The sequence below is a fragment of the Aptenodytes patagonicus genome, chromosome 3, assembly GCF_965638725.1.
Source record: "Aptenodytes patagonicus chromosome 3, bAptPat1.pri.cur, whole genome shotgun sequence".
Lineage (NCBI taxonomy): Eukaryota > Metazoa > Chordata > Aves > Sphenisciformes > Spheniscidae > Aptenodytes > Aptenodytes patagonicus.
In genome coordinates, this window is record NC_134951.1 from 124,231,680 (window position 1) to 124,251,914 (window position 20,235).

Consider the following 20,235-nt stretch of genomic DNA (forward strand, 5'->3'; position numbering starts at 1 on the left):
ACGACTGCATCCTTGCCTGCAATCGTGACTGAGCTGGCCTCCCGCTCCATTCTTGGCGCTACTTGTTTATCTGTGTTTTGCTTCAAAAATCCCTTTCTCTTGTCCTTGGGTTTTTTCCTTTGCGTTAATTTGTTTTGCTTCTAAAATGGAATGTAACAGCTGGTTAGTAGTTCATAGCTCATTTATAGTTTATTCACCTTTTGTTGCTCTACATTTTAGTTCTCCTTATTCAGATGAGCATTACGTGCTGGGATTTTAGCATTAAATAAATGCTTTTCTGCTCAGTTTCACCTCTTACTAGCTCCAAACCCATCAAATATGTAATAAACAAAGACCTACAACAGAACATATAAAGCAGCACTTAGAAATCCAGTTTACCAGTGATGGATTAGGGATTTACATTCCCAAACTACCAAATACAGTGGTCTCCTTGACCACCCATATACAGTGATTTATACACAGTGACAGATTACGCACTCTTCCTGGTTACATATCATTAGTGGGAACCAAAGTCATGTCAGATATTGATGGTAATACCTTTCAAAGGTACATTACTAGCCAAGCTTTACGAGCGGCTTTCACATGAATTATTCAGCAAACAACAATGCTTAAGATATATGCATATATATACCCTCAGATCCTTAGACTATATTCATCACCAATGGTTTTAAAAGAACGGAAAATGTGTACTCAAACTCAAAGCTAACCTGTACATAGAAGCAAGTTCAGGCTATTCAATTTATAGATTTACTATTGTAAGTGCATTACATTAAAGCACAACAAGGTATCTCAACTGCAAAAGCAAAAACTCCTAAATATCTAATTTCTAGCATTCAATAAACACAACTCTTTCTTACGTGTGCTGCAAATCTATTAAAATCACTGACCGAAATAAAAAATTAAACTTTTAAACTTCCATTTAAAAGCATGCAGTCATTCTGGGTTACGTTATTGTGGATTAAAACTAATCTATTACAGGAACAGAGTAATCCAGTGTTGATACTTATTTTAAAATTGAGAAGTGATGAAAGCAATTTTCATAGCCCATTTTAAACTTTCACTCAAAACATGTAGGTTAATGGAAGTTAATATAAACAGCACGAAACAGAAGGACTAAAATCTGATGAGGAACAATCAGAATTAATTTGGTCTACCGGCTGAAAGGATACACATGTACAACTAAATTGAACTTTGTTTATGCATTTTGATTTTCAAGCCTCCTCTAAGATGATTACCCTATCTCCAGTTCTATCAAGGGAAAAATGCCTCCCTCTTTCTTACTCTGCTTCTAAATCAATTTTTAATTTATTTTTTTTTTTTTAATACTAGGTATGCCACACTATTTAGTTTCTACTTTAAACATCTGCAAAGAAACGTGCCTACTGCAACTCCTTGCCAACTCCTGACTTTCTCTAAATCTGCTAGTATTATTTTTAGAGTCTCTGATTTGTTTTGGCCGTTCTTGGATCTAAGCAGGATTAGGGGAAGCCCCCTTTTGTTTCTCCCCTTGTATACCTTTGAGAAATGGGATCATAATTACAGTGCAAAACCATTTATGCAGCTGCAAGTAGTACTCCCAGGCACTTCAAAAGAGTTCTTGACCAAAAAGAAATCTCAGATGCTTTACAAAAATGAAGATGTTAGCTATGAATAGAATTAAAATGAAACATTACCTAAGTAGTGGTGCACAGTAAATGATGCGATTTAATATAGAAAAAAGAGAGGCCTCAACAAGCAGCCTGCATTAAGCTTGTGTTTATATTAAAAAAGCTGCAGTACTTTCTACCCTTAAGCACTCGTTTCATTTTTGTACACAAATTACATCCACTCTGCCAGACACCATTTATAATGGCAGACAACCAGATCAGACACGACACTCAAGGGGTTTTTTTAAACTTCATATTAAAAAAGCAGCATGTCAGTATATTTGGATACTACAAGTTTCCGCCACCATTTAATTCACATTTGCCTTAAATTGGTAAAAAGCTTAAGATACTGTACACGATCATCCATGCACCCACACCTCACGGGCAATGGCACAAGCCTTGTGTTTTAGCACATCACTGTGAAAAATCTACCTTTGTGCCACATTCAAAGTCCAGGGCAATTACAACTTGCTTCACATTAGAAAGGAGAGTCTTAATTTCGTGCTTCCCAAATATATGTTTAGAGACACGCAAATCGTGAAAACTTTAGTTCAACAGGTTTATTTTTATGCAGCGATGAGGATAGCAGCGGTTTGTTACATAAGAAATAGGGATAATCGGCTTCGCTGCAGCCACCAACAAAGAACTTAGTTTAACAAGGAAAAAGAAAAATCACAGTACTCGATAACATGGATATCAGAAGTCACTTAATTACAACACATTAAAATTGTTCTTCAGAATTAGACTAAAATTCACTGTAAGTTGTGCTTGAGCAGTTCCATTTTGCACAGTAAGATTAGTATAAAACCAAATATCCTGCAAAAATAATTATAATATTCAGTATTTTTTGAACAGTTCCCTTTCCGAATCTTCACGTTGAGCCCACTCTTATCCAAGTTTTTTATTAAGAAAATGGATACCTAATCTAATAATATCCTGGACACAAGCGACTTCACAAATTGTAAAACATAAAACTAGAATAATTATATCTCACATAAATCAGAGCTCCTCTGTTAACATCACGAAAGGATTGTGGAAATTTCCATCCCTACCAACTATTTCCCTGAAAGAAACCAGACCTTTGAAGTGACTAGCACGGGCTGTCCCGGAGACCGTAAGGAAGAAGAATTATTTTCAGATAGGGGAAGACATGGGCCAGTAACAGTGCCTCGAGCTTCACTGTAAACGAAAGCTCGGACACAGGGACTACTGATGGGGCAACATTAGAGAGCATGAGAAAAACAGGGGCTTCGTGGAGCTATAATGAAAGTAGCTGCAAAAGAAAGGATCATGATTTTGTTCAAAGCAGGGGAGAGCCAATAAGGGAAAGCATGCTCTGCTGTCAGTCATTTCAAGGGATCTCTTGAGCAGCACAAAGGGAGTTGCTTCATGTGGAGGTTTTGCAAAGGTGCTCACTGCCATTTCTCATGCAGCGGCTGAAGGCAGTGAAGGATATGGGTGTTTAATGAAGACAAAAAATCCATCAGAACATGTGGCTACAACGTGTCAAAACGTATGAATTAAAATCTAGCAAACAAACTATTATGTTAGCAAATTTCCTTAATTTTAGTGGTTATCTTAGAAGGATATGGTGCGCAAATTTGTAGCCAGAGATCCCAAATACGTTTTTTCCTCTTATAGTATTTGTTTTATCAGGTTTACAATTCTTTTATTATATCCCAGTAGTCTGCCTCCAGTGGAGCATCACTGTTCACCAATTAAGGAGATGCAATACACCTTTAATACACTTCACTGGGACATGGAAACTAAGTCTTACCTTTTTCTTTTCCAGTGTTATGGAATAATAATACAATTTTAGATGTAGTTCCTAATGATACTAATAGGCTATCTAGTGAAGCACGTACGATAAGGCTCTAGAAATCAAGGGATCTTAGGTTACATTTTCAATGTCTAAATCAATCCATATACAAAAGGATGTAACGCTTACATTTTCCCACATCACAGGCACATTACGGTAGCTGGCTAAAGCTTAAAGTTTGGGGTTTTTTTTTCTCTTTCTTAATTATGTGATTCTGTCAACCACATAAAATTGATTCAAAATAGTGACCGTAAAGAATAGTGTCATTTCTGATCATCAAATGATCACAGCCAAATCAAACTCCAGCAACAGTATCTGACAACTCCCAGAGGACACGAGTGCCATGAGCTCAGTACTTACAGAATCATAGAATCATAGAATCATTGAGGTTGGAAAAGACCTCTAAGATCATCGAGTCCAACCGTCAACCCAACACCACCAGGCCCACTAAACCATGTCCCTAAGCGCCTCATCTACACGTCTTTTAAATACCTCCAGGGATGGGGACTCAACCACTGCCCTGGGCAGCCTGTTCCAATGTTTCACCACTCTTTCAGTAAAGAAATTTTTCCTTACATCCAATCTAAACCTCCCCTGGCGCAACTTGAGGCCATATTAAGAAATACCTTAGTTGAGCTGTTCTATCGATAAAGCATTGAAAGGTGCACAGAGCTGTAGGGAAACAAATGGAAGAGTTTGCAGCAGCTGCTTTTTCTTCATCTTGCAAGAGAATATCTTTGCATTAAGAGGTCAACACCGAAAACAATTCTCCCTGTCCCAGGATGGCAGCAGTACAAGGACCAGCAGTGCCTCACTCACTCAGTACATAGTGCTCTATCAACAATTTGCTATCGATGCAAATTGTTTTTCTGTGTTGGCAGCGCTGCCCCTGGTCTACTACATTTAGATATCCTCTCCCACTTTGGTTGTACGCCACAGTATTGTATGCTAAGTCACAGTATTTAGCACATCCAGGTATGTCACATATATGAAACTCCGCAGTTTTCCCACGGCCAAGACAAACTGAATTTCTCTTTAAGAGAAATACTCTTTAAAAATGTCCGTTAACTTCTTAAACTCAGCTGACATATGAAAGTCTCCAAAACACTAATAAGATTGCAAGAATTTATACAACAGAAGAGTTGAAGGAATTGAAACTTACTTCCAGAGTGGGCTGAAAAAATAGGTACTAAACCAGAACGCTTTCACAGGGGAGGATGTGAGAATATCAGTGAAACAATTTGGGCTGGGGGAGAAGGGCACTGTGAACACAAGAAATGGGGGGCAGCACTTACCTGTCAAGTACTATGTTAGTCTTCTGCAGAAGAAAAGGAAACTGCAGTGGGCCAAGTCAATGAGAGAGCTATAAAGAGAGAGGCTGTAATATATCCTACGGGGCTGGAAAGGTAGTATCAGAAAATAAGGAGTCCCTTCGTTCCCCTTACAGCAACAAAAAAAGTATTTAAACCTGATTTGAGTGGTCTGTTCTTCATTAGTATTAGCATAAAGACAACTTTGCATTCATGGAACTTCGGATTGAAAGGAACAGAATCTGTTAAAAACCAAATATTAACATAAAAAAGGTTTAGGAAAACTACCCAAAAAGCTAAGAACTCACCTTTCAGAGGCAGAAGTAATGTATTAAAGACTCTTATTTTAAAGAACATAAATATTTGTTTGTTATTCCCCTAACGTGGCACAATAGAATAAGCCCTGACGGATCAGCGTTTATTTTGCTGATCATCAGGTTTCCAAATTCTTCCGCTACAATTAATTCCAGTGGCCTGAAAAGGAAATACTACAGGGTTCTGCCAATCACAAGAAAAGGCTGTGAAACAGCCCTGGGTAACCAAGGCCCTCCAGGATCGACGCTACTCTTCCGTCCACCAGCATCAGCACACTCAGTTGAGGAGAGGCTCTGACCCCACTCTTCAGCTAAATTAGTTTTATACCAACAGTCTGTACTTTCCTGCTGTCAACTATCCCGATGATAAATTGATAATGCATTTTGATGAAGGGTAGAATATATATGTAATGAAAAATATTGATTTTGCTTACATACTTCACAATAAACTTCTTTTATTCATTTCATTCGTTTTGGCTGCTTAAACGTGCCATTAGTTGGATTTCCATCTCAAGAATAAATTCATGGTTCACACAGATGGCGTTTCAAAATCAGGGGTTTGCTGAAGATACTCAGATACGGTGCACATGACAGTACTTTGCTTGGTTTTGGGGGCGTTTTTTTGGCTTGGGTTTGTTTTTTTTTAAACTAACGTAGTGATGACGTAAAGTCATCCAGAGCTCCTCAGTTTTGTGCAACATGCATCATTCTCTGAAAGAAGTGCAATAGTGCAGGTGTGCGAGTAATAAGATATTATAAAGGAAACAGCTTGTAAATTAAAATGATCACATGGCTGCTTAGTCTTGTTGAATTCTGACACAAATGTGCTACGTTAGACCAAACCACCAAGGCCCATTCCACAAGGAACCCATATAATTCATCAAGCGAGCCATATTTCCTTTTTTAATTTAAAAAGCCTCATTATCTAGAGGAAGAACCTAGATACGTTTTCAATATATGTGCGACTATTACATGTATGAAGAAGGGCCTTTATTAATAACTAACAGAAAGCAGGCAGATAAACCACATTACTCGTGCCTTGCGCGTCACCTCGCCGCTGCGAAGGAGAGAGCACATCTTTCATCAAGAATGCTAATATATTCTTCCAGCTTACTACTCTACATCCTCTCTGAGGCTTTTAACCACTGGACTGAATCCTGGACAAAGGAATCGAATGCCCAGAAAGGCGCAGGGGTGCAGCGGCTATTTATCCACTCTTTGCAATATTCTTCTGACAGTGTGAACCGAAGCAGCCCGCCGCCGATGCCCTCCGCCGCTCGATATTGAACGCCAGCGCGCAGCGGAAAGGACCTTTCCATCAGATGTCTCCAAAGATCCTCCTATTAGCGAGACTTAAGAAGGCCTTTGTCATATCAAATATGCTCAGCTGCTTACCGCATGGCGAAGCAGTGTAAGAACTATTTAAAGATGTGCCTGACATCATTAATCTATTTGCCCTCTGACCTGTGGAGCTGAACTGTAACTATGGCGACCAAAGCTTGACCTTACAATGCTGAGAAATTTTAAAGCTCAGTAGTATTTTGGGTCACATTGTTAGGCTGAACAAAGGAATAAAGAAGAAATGTGACAGTTTCCTGGGAATTAAGGTCAGCAGGTCAATTGCCCTAAAGCTTTATTGTTATATGATAAGCAAGACTAGCTGAAATAATTTTTCAGCTATCAGAGTAAAAAAAAAAAAAAAACCACTACGGCTTTTGTTGTCTAAAGTAGAAAATTGGTCTCCGTAAAAGCAATATATAACCCATCATTGAGCAAAATTACTCAATAGCCTTCCCTGTACCATTTACAGCACAAACACAAGAAAAAATGGGCAGCAGGTATCAACTTCATATTCTCACATCAGGTTTATTGTTAATTGAAGCTTTTGGGGGCATGCAGAAAGTATTTATTAATGTGTTTCTACAATTGCATTTGATAAAATTGTCAGTGTTTTCCGTCCTCCCTTTTCAAATGATTCATGAAAGTAAGTGGGAACAAGCAGCCTGAATATACTGATTTTGAACATCTGTGTAAAAGCAGCATATGCCTTAGACTTAGAATAAATACAGTATAGGAACTTGCCCTAACAAAATGCTATGACAAATACCAAGCCAAATATTTACAGTCTTAATAATTAGGCTTATTAACATTGTTGATACAATTGTGTACTATGAAGCTAGCAATGTTCACTTTAAGGATGTGTCAGCAAAATTCATAGGCACCTCCATTTTCAAGTGGTTTACAATTTAGTCAAGGAAATTAATTCTAGATTAAAATTAGCTAATTTACAATCATATTTTTCAAGCCTAAAAGCTTTTCCAATGTTAGGTATCCCAACCCGCACCGTGTAGGACCATAAATGTAACCTGTAATACCAGCTAAAAAGCAGATAGATACAAAAGATCTAGGTTGTGGATTGATTTATCATGTTGTTGGGTTTTTTTCATTTCTCACATCATTGCTGAAAAACTACTGTAATGCATCTATACAGCACAGCACGTACGTAACGTGCCAGTTTAGTTGAGCATATTACCCACAAAAGTATACAGGGAAAGTTTGTGAAGCAGTGTCCTCTTGCACAGAGGGCAAATTAAATATGTATCAATATAGTATTTTGGGGTTCTCCAACATTAGTGTATTTTATTCAGTTATCTAAGAAATATCACGCCCCATGAAGCAGATGCTGAAACAGTGGTGCTTGTTCATTAATAAACATGCAGGAGTGCCAGTTCAAGATTCTAAGATATTCTCGCGATTGTTAAAGAATACAGGCAGTGTGGAATTTTGCTTTTGTAAGACAGCCCTTTTTGCTTTTCATTTTTTAATACTCTAGCTGTGTCTGAGAAACAGAATTCTACAAAACTGGTTTAAAAAGGTCTGTAGACTGCCAGCTTGACAAGAAAGCATGGCAAAAATTATGCAAAAGTAGGGATGCTATCAGTACAGAATTCAAATGGTCGGTTGGTAGAGCGCTACCTGAAGCTATCACTGCTGCAGCTGTATCCACCCTGGGGAAAAAAAATGTTAACGGCTCTAGAAAAGCACTAGAAAAGCTCTACAAGAAGGAATTGCAAACCTAGAAAATTTCCTTCAGTGGGGGCAAGCGGAGGAATATAATCAATATACGTATCCAACAGCAAGTTAAGAGTGATTTACCTGCAGCCATTAAAACCCAGAATGTGTGAGAACTTTTATCAAGTAGATACTCATCTTGCAGAGAATGTCCAAAGCCACTGAAGCCAGACAAATCACAAACTAGAGAGAACAGATTTTAATAGCGAGGGCAGTTTGGAGGGCAATCATGCAACAGTCAATGTTTAAGATATGCAGTAGATTCTTCATTTCACCTTGGAAGATCAGACGCTTTTTGAAGTTGTGCCTGTGACAGCTGAGACAATGCTGAGAGATTATTTGGGCTTCATTATAGAGAAGGCCATGCTAAACGTCATAACGGCGCACCAGGTTGCTTTCACCCCTCTGAACCCCACACAAAACAATTAAGAGTCAAAAAGCATTGGCTCTTAATAAACTACCCTTTTGAAATCACTGTATTTTAAGATTATTTTTAAAATAACGACAAAGTAATGAACTTGCCAACTTATTGTACAAACCCACAGTGCTAAAGCTTGGCACAGAAGGGGGGCATTACCAGGTGCCATGCTCCTATTGCCCACTCATGAACAAATACCTACTCTGGAAGTCAAAAGAGACTCTTTGAAAAAACTCCTAAACCCTCAACAGTTATTACTTTCTATACCAGTAAACCCCATCTGAAGTCATACGTTTAAGTACTACTGAGTTGGCACAGAAATGGATAAAAGCCAGGAAATTCTAAGTTTAAGCTGACTCGCCATCCTTAGCACACACTATTGTCCTTTATCCCTAAAATTTAATTAAAACCCAGTCCTGACCAGTTGTAATAAGTAGTACAGAAAACTGATTATCAGAATTGCTTTCCTCCAACAGTCTATTGTGCCACACTTCCTCTCTGCAAAATACAAAAGACTCTATGTACATTTTACTTTCTCTGTGAAAAGAGGGCTGGGGGGAAAAAAAAAATCCAGTCTGAACTTTTATTTAGTTGCCAATTGTGCTGTGGAATGAAACTAAGCATTTTCTTTTAAAAGCTGATTCAAATTCAGTACTTAATCATGCCATAGCAGAACAAGAGCAGCAGCAAATTACGTTACAATTACATTAGAAATTCTTTTACAAGATTTTGTTTTCAGTCACTTCTAATCTTTCAATAACTGCCATTTCCAGGGTTGGTATTTTCCTAACAACATTTCTGCCTGAAACTAGCTGCTCTGATTGGAAACATTTGGTATGTAAGGAAAATATGTATGTGCACATGTGTGCAGAGCACAGACAGGGAGGAAAGCAGTCACACTCGATTACAAAAAAAGTTCTAGAAGCCATAAAATATTTCCTTTATTCTTCTAAATGTTTTTTTTTCCCTTATTCTAGCAGATTATTTACTCCTGTACTCCTAACCAATTTGTTTTCTGTGCTGCAGATCACTGCAATATACTATTATAAAGTAATCGTTTTAAAATTTAAAAAGGCATATTCTATTAACTCCATTTCAAATAACAGACCCAAAACACAGGCGTCAAGTACCTACATTAAAGTAGACACACCACTAACTACGTGGATGACTAAGCCATCCAGAAAGAGGTAAAGGAGCTGGCAGGCAACGGGACACATAAATTGACAGCACAGGTTTTAAAAGTCCGCTTTGTCTGCAGCGTTCTCCCTCTTAACCCAGAAAAAGTCAGATGATTTTAAGATATCAAATGATGTCTCTTTTCTAAACACCACAGGCATTAGCCTGCAAAATTTACAACACCCGCTTTTGAAACAATCCCAAAAAGACTTAGCTGAGTCTGCAAATCCAAAAACTTTAAAGGAACCTTAATTTGTGATTTCAAAAAGATGCCTAAAATCCAGGCAACATATTCCTGCCACGAGATGAAATAAAAAAATACATGTAAATCTATCTACGGTATTATAAGGATATCCAACAGAATTAGAAAGTTTTCAGGTAAAAACTATTCAACTTGTATAGCTTCAAAGAGGAAACGTACAATCCTTCGCAGGCCAGCAACAGGTCAGTGCCTGTTACAGCGATGCCTCATCGTTATTCTTGTAAATGACTTATGGTTTGGCTGCCACGGCTGCCTTCGTTCTCATCTACCTCTGCTTTTTGCCACAAACACAACACAGCAACATGTTTGCTAGCTGAAAAGAGAATGCAAAATCATACCACGTCCTCCTGGCTCTCTGGCCCAGCGTATATGAATATGCTTTTCTAGTATAGAGTCTTCTACAGATCGGGATCTCATAGCAAAGGACAAACCGCCAGTTCCCTGCATTTCTCCATAGCATTCCCAGGTTTACACTGGTTACAGTCACGTTTTTCCAGCAGTCACTCCGAAAGCAACTAATGGTCAATGTTAATAACTTCTCTTCGTGTCTAAGAGGGAAAAGAGCCCCAAACACCATTGGATGAGAAGGCGGGTGGATTTCATAGCCGGCTACATAGGATTAATGAACTGCACTGTCCTTGGTAGCTACCAAGCAGCAACCCCACGGTTCAGGTGGCTACCAGAATAAATGCTGCACATTTCGTCAATAGTTTCATGAGACTGTTTCTACCTGAAATCTTAAGTAACGTAAGCACCACGTTGCAAGAGAGCAAAGGGTTGCTAGTCACGACAAAATGAACAGCTGCCACACAGTTTGATGAAACTGCCAGTTTCCATGCCAATACCACAAGCCCTTCGATGAGGCATTCTGCCAACATATTAAAATCCTTGAGACCATCGGGAAAACAACAAAGTAATTCCTCAGTAACAGCCCCAGCATGTTATGGTATCCATCACTTTTAAAAATACAGTAGATGTAGCATTACAGGTTACAGAAAGAACCGAGTATTTTTCAGTTTCAGAAATTAAAAAGCAAAGAAGAAAACTGTTTTTGTAGTAATATGACAGGCGACATAAACCATAAGAAAGTTGATAGCTGCATATGCCAAACCTGCACGTTTACTAAGAACAGCTTTATACGAGAGCTCTAAGGCAGAAGTTCACAGATGCAGCGTTGAAGTCAGTTTTGAACGGCGATGGTGGGTGGAAGACCACAGCTAACTAGCAGGCAGCAGGGCTTTGCGGTTGTTTTGCAGGCAGTACAGAATGGTGAAGTAAATAAACAAATAAGTGAAACTGAGCCAGCAGCAATTTGTGACGTGCACTGTCACTGGCTGTCATTCAGAGCTGGATCATCTGCTCTTCCAGCTGATGTATTCTACTTGAAACCGTTCCACGCACACACATACAGAATATTTCCACTAAATCTGCAGCTACTAAATAGAGCCCCTAACGAGGCTTAAAACTTGACTTTTCATCTTTCCAAAAAGCGTATCTGCAGTACTGTTAAAGCCAACCACAAAAGCTAACTTCAGCTCCACAGTGCAGCAAGCCTGACCTAACCACCAAACTGCGGTGGAAGGGGACGGTCCCGCTCGCTTTTTGCACTGGCGCAGGCACCAGCGCTTGTCTGGCTCCATCATGAGCTGGATGGAAAAGCAGCACGGGCAGAACATATTTTATTGTGGGAGGAAGTCTGATTTTCTGGCAGCTGAGCTAACTAAAGGATTGGCCAAACACAAGCACTGATGCAAAAGCGGAGATGGGGCTGCCCTCTGTGGTAGCCAGCCAGCCATTGTAACAGCCCAGCTGTACTGTTAAAGCCCATTTTCAGATGTGCTTGCCTGGAGTATCAGGGAACCGAACTCAATAGCCTGAATCCCTTCTGTTATATGCTTTTAGGCTCCACTGTGTGCACAGAGTACAGAGCTGACCCGGCCCAGGCCTGAAACGATTGTGGTTGAACAATCCACAGCAATCGTGACTTCTTCACTAAAGAATTTACAATTGCAATCAGAGCCTCTCTACATCCCCTGGGAAAAATGATCAAGAAATGAAACAGGCTTTGTTATATCCACGAACAATAACGCAGAATAACATAAACTAGAAATAAAGACAAATGCTAGGCAAGCTAACAACAGAGTTTTCATTTCTTATTAGGGTTATTTTTAGATGTGTTCATATTTAAATATGAAGGTAATTTCCCAGTGCAGCTGTTAACAGCTCTTCCTGAGCTTCTCTTGGAGTTTGGGTGTTGCATCTGCTGGCATTTGCAAGGCAAATGTCTGGTTTTAGCGCTTTAAAACTACAAAAGCAAATGTTTCAAGCATTACTTCCAAAAATCATACTTTGTATCTCAGGGGATACTATGGTCATTTTATTTGTAAAACGTTTGAAGTTTTAGGTATAAAACTACGTTGCTATTCTAACAAGCACCTTGCATGTTTCTTAATCTATCAAAAGACATACTGAGATATGTATCAGGAACAACAACTATAAATGATGTGCTAGTTCAGGCACCGCTGGTGGTTTTAGAAATGCATGATTTTAAAGAATCATTGTTAAGGTCAAGAACTACTCCAGTTTTAATTAGGGGACTTGGTCTGTTTCTCTCATTCAAATGAAGATTTTTTTTTTTTTTTTTTTTTTTGTCAATTAGCGGAAATTAAATATTTCTCACACACATTACTGTATCTGAAAGCCTGCTTATCTAGAAATAGTTAAATTAACACTTTAATTAGGACCACGGACATACCATATTTGATTCAGATCACAGGTCCAACTAGCCCTGTCACACCACCAAGTAGTTTTTGCTTTCAAAGCAACGTGCAAAACTGAGTTTTGCACCTACAAGTTTTGTCACAATACCTGAAAATTAGGAATTGATTTATATTCTGGTTTTATAACCCATCTAGACTACCAAGCAAAGAAATGAAAAGCCAAGCCACCTAAGAGCGTATATCACTGATCTCTATTCCACGGCATCACTTACTCTGTAATGACTGTACTACAGGCCTTTCGCTTTACCTGCTGGGTTGGCAGACCTAGGTCTGCCTTTGACCTTTTCTCCAACTCCCCTCCGAAGGGAATGAAGATGAAGCCTCTGGCATTGATGCCACAAGCTTTCAGTGGAGAGTTGTGGGTTTCACGGTGGAGGAGCAGGTGGGAGAGCGACCGTTAAGCAGCTTTGAAAATCTTTTTCCCCATCAATGAATTTGATACAAAGCTACTATAATGTAGACCACTCTTAGGGGAGACAAAAACATGTTCTGCTATGCATGTGAAAGGTAGGATGTGTTTGTTTTTCTTACTTTTAAGGTGAGAGGAAAAACAAGGAACTCTGATAAAATACAAGACCTTGATGAAAGTGTTCAGCAAATGCACAGCTGCTGCACCTCAAAATTTCCATCCTGCCTTCTGCGATCTTCTACTTCTCTGAACCATCCAGAGTCAGAAAGACTGTTCTTCAGTAACAAAGCCACTGCTGTCACCGTCTCAGACAAGACGTCTGTCTTGCATGGCACACATCATACATGGCCACATCCAACCTGAGCTCAGCCAAAACGCCTTTGTTTTCCTGAGTCACAGAGCTGAAGGTCTCTTATGGGTTTCTACAGGTTGTTTCTCTTCAGGATTCCCAACATTTCCCCCGATGCCTTGGGACTGGCAGCAGCAATTAGCGCATGTTCACAAAAGGCCAAAGAACATAAACTTTGAAGAAGGACATTAAAGATGGATTACAGAAGAAGAAAAAATGTAGAACACTGCTCCAGATACTAAGCTTGAAATGACTTTCAGATCCCGTTTCCCATGAAACTTCGGCCTCTCACCATTTCAAGGAACTTCATCCTCAATAGCGGCAAGGCATACCAACTAAATAATGCATGCCCATCACCTGTTCAAAGTAATTTCCAGGTCTCAGGCCTTCTCCCCACTTCCCTGCTTACCAGCAAGCTCTGGGCAGACACCTGACAGGGGAGAGCTTCTCTCCACTCATCAGTGTTCCCAGTCATTCTCTCTAGGTGTTCCAAATGGGACACAGGTGAAAACTGAAGAGGGATCGCTCTAGGAATACCTGAGAAACCCTCCAACATGAAGGTGCTTCTGAGACTCGAAGGAAACAGTATGCCTCCACCGAGCGTGCCAATGCTTTGTAAATGAGATCTCCCTTACATTCCAGGTAAATTCTAGAGAAAATTTCACTGGTAAAAAGTAAAATCAGGATTAATAACATATAACTAGGAAAAGCAAATGTGAAAGAATACACATATGCCTTACAACTATTTTTTTTTTTCTATTTAGCTTCAAGGAGCTTTCCACAGTACATTCAGCCAGCAGATGCTGAAGACAAGCCAGCTTCCACAGTGATTGACGCAGATGGTGCTGGTGGAGTTGATTCTCGTACAAGAGTGGCTTGTCTTCTCAGCTGAGATAAAGTTTCTGCACATATACACTCTTTCTGAGTCAGAATCTCATCAAATGTAACTATGCTCCTCATGGCCAGGGAAATTTCAAAATTCCTGTTAACTCATTTTTAATCACCATACCAACTTGCAACTTTCTGCCAACGGCATTAACTGCTGTCGTGCAAAGCCACTTCTGAAACGCCCTCTCTTGCTGAATAGACAGAGACAGAATAATCACCCCTACTTACGACTAAACAAATCTGTTCAGACAATGTAAACTTAGTCCTTCCTGAGAATAAACACTTTTGAGTTATTCATATATTCAACACTGGCACATAGCCTTTCGTAATTTCAAAACCAGGTATTACATAAGCAAATCAGCAAATGCACAGACTCCAGCTTATTGCTAGATGTCAACACAGGCTAGAGACAAACAAGGCGAACAACCAGGGTGGTGCATTTGGCCAAAATAGCATGCTAATGCTTTGATTTGATTTGCATGCAAAGCAGGGGGGTGTACATTTTTTTAGATAACAGATCACCACCTAAAGCCTTCACCAGCACTATATCCACACAATTGCTTTACGTTCACAAAGAATGCTAAATATTCAAATTGGGTAGCTAATACATTGTAGATCTGCACAGAACTCGGCCACTGTAATTTTACAAGATTAGACCTATGTGAACCTGCTCACCTCATTTGGAACCAACAGGAGAAGGAAAGAAAATAGGAAACTCTTTAACATGCAAAAGGGGGCCAAAGGAGAAGGACAATGAGGGAGAGAAGCGAGTTCAGCAGAAGCAGCTTCTCATGGCAGAAGATCAATGCGCAAAGAGCTGGAATGTAAACACTCCTGCGTGGGTCTGATGTGCAGAAGAACAGCTATTGGGCATTGCAGAAGGAGGAGAGGAGGTGGGTAAGAGGCAGGGCGTATGCAGAAAGCCTGGCAGAGAGAGGCTGACAATGGTGAGAAGAAAGAGAGAGGCGGCAAAAAGTCTGGGGCTATCAGGAATTAAAACAAAACAAAGAGAAAGGATCAGGAGAAGAACCATTTTGGTGGCCTGAAAATAAACTTGCAAGAAAGAATGTGAATTTCAAGCTTTCGGTGTATAGCTATGAAGAACTAAGATTTACGAAAACCGCATATGGAAATATAACTGTTCTTTTAGCTACATGCATTGTTTAAACTTCTACCTCAGAAGAAGGGAAATTCCACCATAAAAAACATCACCTGGGGAACGTTAACTCCTCCGTGAAAATATTTCTTTGTCTGAGAGAATCTCATTTTGCGTCAAGATATTTAATGTGAGAACTGGTCTTAATTTTGTAAAGTGAAGTCACACTCAGTCAAACAATCCTCACATCTAGGTAACTAGCACTTCAAGACAACTTGTAATCTAAGTGCACTTACAATAACTTTTTCATAATTTGTTATTTAACTTGCAGCACCCAGATTTTTCATCCCAAAAGTCTCCTGAAAACTGCCCAATTCCTCGAGTAATGGAGAAAGGAGGTTTAATCTTCAGATGGATATACAGCTGCTAGACCCAAAGAACCCAACAGGAAACATGAATTTTCACCAAACGGATGCCTGCTTGGTGTCTAAACAGTCTACAGTAGGAGCAGCAAAGAGTTCACAAACACCAACAGGCAAAACAGGAAGAGGAACATGGACGGAAAGGAGTCATCCACCCCAAGCCCTTTCTTAGCAAGCCACAAATCACTGCTGTCTTCCATATCTCTCTGTTCTTAAAGGCCACCTTTGGGCAGCTGTTGCATAAGCAGCAATTAAAGCCCCAAGAAAGAGTCCAAGACCAAAACTGCACCAGAAATATTTTTTTGCCATTTCAGGAGGTTTAAAATTTTTTTTTAAATTATTTCTCTACTACTGAGAGCCCTTATATAGAGGCAGGCGTAAACATGCATTTACCGCTTTGTTCGGCTCAGTATAGGCTGCATCCACAAAAACCTCAATCTGCAAATACAAGAAATACCCTGAAGGAAGAACAGCAGTTTTGTCCTCTACAGGATTCTTCCTTGCACATACTAAAACATTACCAGCAATCTCCACGTTTTCAAGGTTGTTTCCGGGGAACACTATTTTTCCTTCCTTTAACACACTTTCAAAGCCACGTCAAGCGTACAGAAAGTCTATTGCTTACTTTGTCAAGTTTGCAAGCAAAAACTCCATATTCTTCATAGCTGTGAAGGAGTTAGCTCTGTTTCTCCTAAAAACTTTGTCGTGGTGGCTTCATGGTTTGACAACTAACAAATAGACAAAATTGCCTTCTAAATACAAAAAGCAATCGGCCTTAAGCATTAGGAGCAAACTTTCTTGGTATGGACTTTACCCAGTCAGCTTGCTTTATCCATTTCCCTATGTTCTGTAAATAAAAAAAAAATAAATACCTTACTCATAGGCTTTGCAATTTCAAGTACCCCATTAAGCTGCTTAATTTTGCTATCAATAGCACATGATCTGATAAGCAAAACTGTTTATTTGCCTTAGGAAAAATAAAGATGTGGTTGCATCAGGGGTGTTTCTGAGTTGACAGGGCTTTTCCCTGGGGCTGTTTAGGAGAGCTGGAAAGAAGAACAGGGAGAGAGCATGGAGAGAAGGGAGAGGAATGGCAGAAAACACAGGTGCAGTGGTCTAATCTCCTGGCCCTTACAGACAGAACAAAAGAATAATCACAATTACAACTATTACCTCTCAAACATTCCTCCGTCAGGGAAAAAAAAGAAGCACTCTTGAGCCCGCCTAATTTTAAACAAGTATTTAGCTTTAGACTCCTCATACCTTTTTAGCTCTACGGGAGACTGTCTTGCATGATTACATTCTCATTTTTGTTGCATTTGATACAGAGCTGCTGCACCAACTTTGACAAGGTATTCTATGTACATACACAATACTGAAAGCTGAATTTGACAGGCATTTATTTTTGAAGGAATGTATCCAAAATCGGATTCTAATTTTGAAAAGGTTCAGATCATTTAAAGATTAAACTCTAATACCAACTGCAATACGTATTTGCTGAGAAACTGTACTTGGGCAATATCAGAAAACCTTCTAGGACATGTATCATACAAAAGTTCATGTATTACAGTGTTTTCTTTTCTTAGATGTCTCTACAAATCAACCAATGCCTAGCTTGGATTTGGGACAGCCTGCTTTGAAAAATCAATATAACCTGATAAAAGCCTGAAGCTAAAAACCACTAACATTCATTTCAGGATATTTCATTGAATATCAAACTATTACTCTCAGCTTTATCTAAAAGAAATCTGTCCTTGGGAAGCTCGAAGAAGCAACAGTTCAGTTTCGATGCCTGAAGACAGCTCTCTCTCGTCTGCACTGAGGATGAGTGATCTCAGATTCAATTTCACTTCCCGGTCAATGTGTTTGGTTTCTTAACATTTCATAAATGTCCTGCCCAGAAACGTTTATGACTGGAACCTGATTTACAGCAGGATGAAGTAGATCCACACCACCTGTCAAGTCGTAGTGAGAGTCATTCAGGTCAACCTTTGGCTGAGGGAGTTCCCCGAACTGCAATCTTGCCATACCACCAGGGTGCTCAGGAAAAAAAACCCGAAGCATCATCATTATCACGTTGACCTAATAGCACCTTACAAATGTGTGTCATAAACTTGCATTAAAATTCTTTGTAACACATTATGTAGTGTAAGTACTCTGAACTTCCCATCTACCACCTTTTAAAGTCTCTCAGCCCACTAAATGTTAACAAGATTGCCATGTCTTCGAAAGGTAATTTCCCTATAGGTCTGACAAGAACTTTAATCTCCATGTCATGAGCATTAATTAATTCTACAAACAAAATACAGTTAAAAGACTATTTTAACTTAGAAATTCAATTAAAATATCTCATTATATTCCTAGGGTTTGATACATCTGTGTTACATATGCATATTTTTATTCCCCACATATGAGTAACTCCATCAGTATTAACAGTTCCTCCATTCTCCTGGAATGCAAAAGGCAGCGTTCAAAAATCTATTAAAATTCCTCTCGAGACAGGATGAGGTTTGACACTTTCTAGTTTGTCTGTATTTGTTTTTGCCAAAAGGTGAACAAAGGGAATTTAAGTATTCAATTTCTACGTTTTAAGAAGAAGACGGAGAACGTGGTCAAGTTCTCAACATACAATTTTTTTGTGGAGAGTATTTTAAAGGCTACCCATGTTCTTAAGAAATACATTTAAGGAGTTTACATAAAAGAATGCAGTCAAAAATCTGCTTGCAACAGCACATTAAAGACCTTTCAGTACTCTAGAGTAGCTGTGACCTGGTAAAATCTAATTATTTCTCACATGCCCTTTGGAATTCTCCAGGAATATTTACTGTAATTTCTAAACGGTGCCACAAGCACTGGGCTAGCCTTGGAATACAACTGAAAGATAGCTGAATGTGTACCATATACATCTTCTATGAATATCCCACAGATATATGTTAAGGCGTAGCAACATAACACTGGAATCTGTTGACTAATACAACTAAGTCAGCCATGAGAAATACCAAATACACGATGTTTTTGAAAAATGCTACTATAATCTTAACAATCTCAGTTAAAAAAGAATTTACAGGATATTCGCATCTCAAAATGCCTTCTGCGTGACCATAGCCCACTGTTCTGTCCCGCATGACAAGACACAGACACACTATAATACCAGGCATACCTATGATTATATAGTACATGTACATATGTATCCATACAGGCATGCATATAACACGTTAAATATACATTAAGATGTGTATGTATATACCGAAATGATTAGGGCACAGCTCACTCTGCCAGGACTATCAATACAGACAATTAACTTGAAGTCAATTTATTATTAGTTTTTACTCTCCTCAGGGAAGGATTAGAATTGAAGTGATAGAGAGAAAAAAATCCTTTTCCCTTGTTGTCAAGGAAAATCAATCTAGGACTTTTTTTTAATTAGTTGAATAAATACAGCACATATATAACATTTCAAACATCTAAATACCAAATACATCAAACAGCGTTCAAAAATCTATTAAAATTCCTCTCAAGAAAGGATGAGGTTTGACACTTTCTAGCTTGTCTGTATTTGTTTTTGCCAAAAGGTAAACAAAGGGAATTTAAGTATTCAAACTTTATATGGAAAGTGCAACTATCTGGCAGTTTCCATAAGCCTTAAAGAAATCAAGCTCTCTTTAAACTTCACAGAGTTTGGCCTTGCTGTCTTCTGATACCAGCAAAAAGTGCAACCACAGGACAAATGGGATCAGCAGAGACAGTTTTCGGGAGCCTGTCTTCCCCCGGACATCAGCTCCTTGTGCTGGCGAACACGTGTGGTCAAAACCCTGCAGAAGATGACCAAGATCACCTATGCACCACTAACAGGATACTCATGAAGGCAGCAGCTGTCAGCCTTGAAAGAAACCCGTGTTTTGATGGAAAATTTAAAAAAAACAACAGCGGAAACATCAACTGCATCTGCCAAATCCAATGCTACCTGTATGAGTTAGTAAACTACAAATAAAAGGAAACCAGGTTTTATGAAAAAACATCTAAGGAACATATTTTCTAGCTTGTCCTATGACTACCACAAATTTTTGGTTTTGCTAGGAGACTAGAAAGTTTGTTTTCCAACAAAAAATCCCTGAAGACTGCAGACCGGCCAGGCCTCACTCATCCTCAATCTCAGTCTCGCCAAGCACGATAAGGTATCTCCAAGCGAGCGCCGTCCCGGGTGGAGCATGAAAACCAAGCAGCTCTTATCCACTTGCTGATTTTGAACAGCATTAAGCGCTAATACCTCGAGA

At 39.2% G+C, this 20,235-nt stretch overlaps 1 protein-coding gene across 5 annotated transcripts in view; it reads right to left on the reverse strand.

Annotated features, from left to right (window-relative positions):
* The window catches only part of MACROD2 (mono-ADP ribosylhydrolase 2), a 913,271-nt gene that overhangs the window by 774,735 nt on the left and 118,301 nt on the right, over positions 1-20,235 (reverse strand). The window lies entirely within an intron of this gene.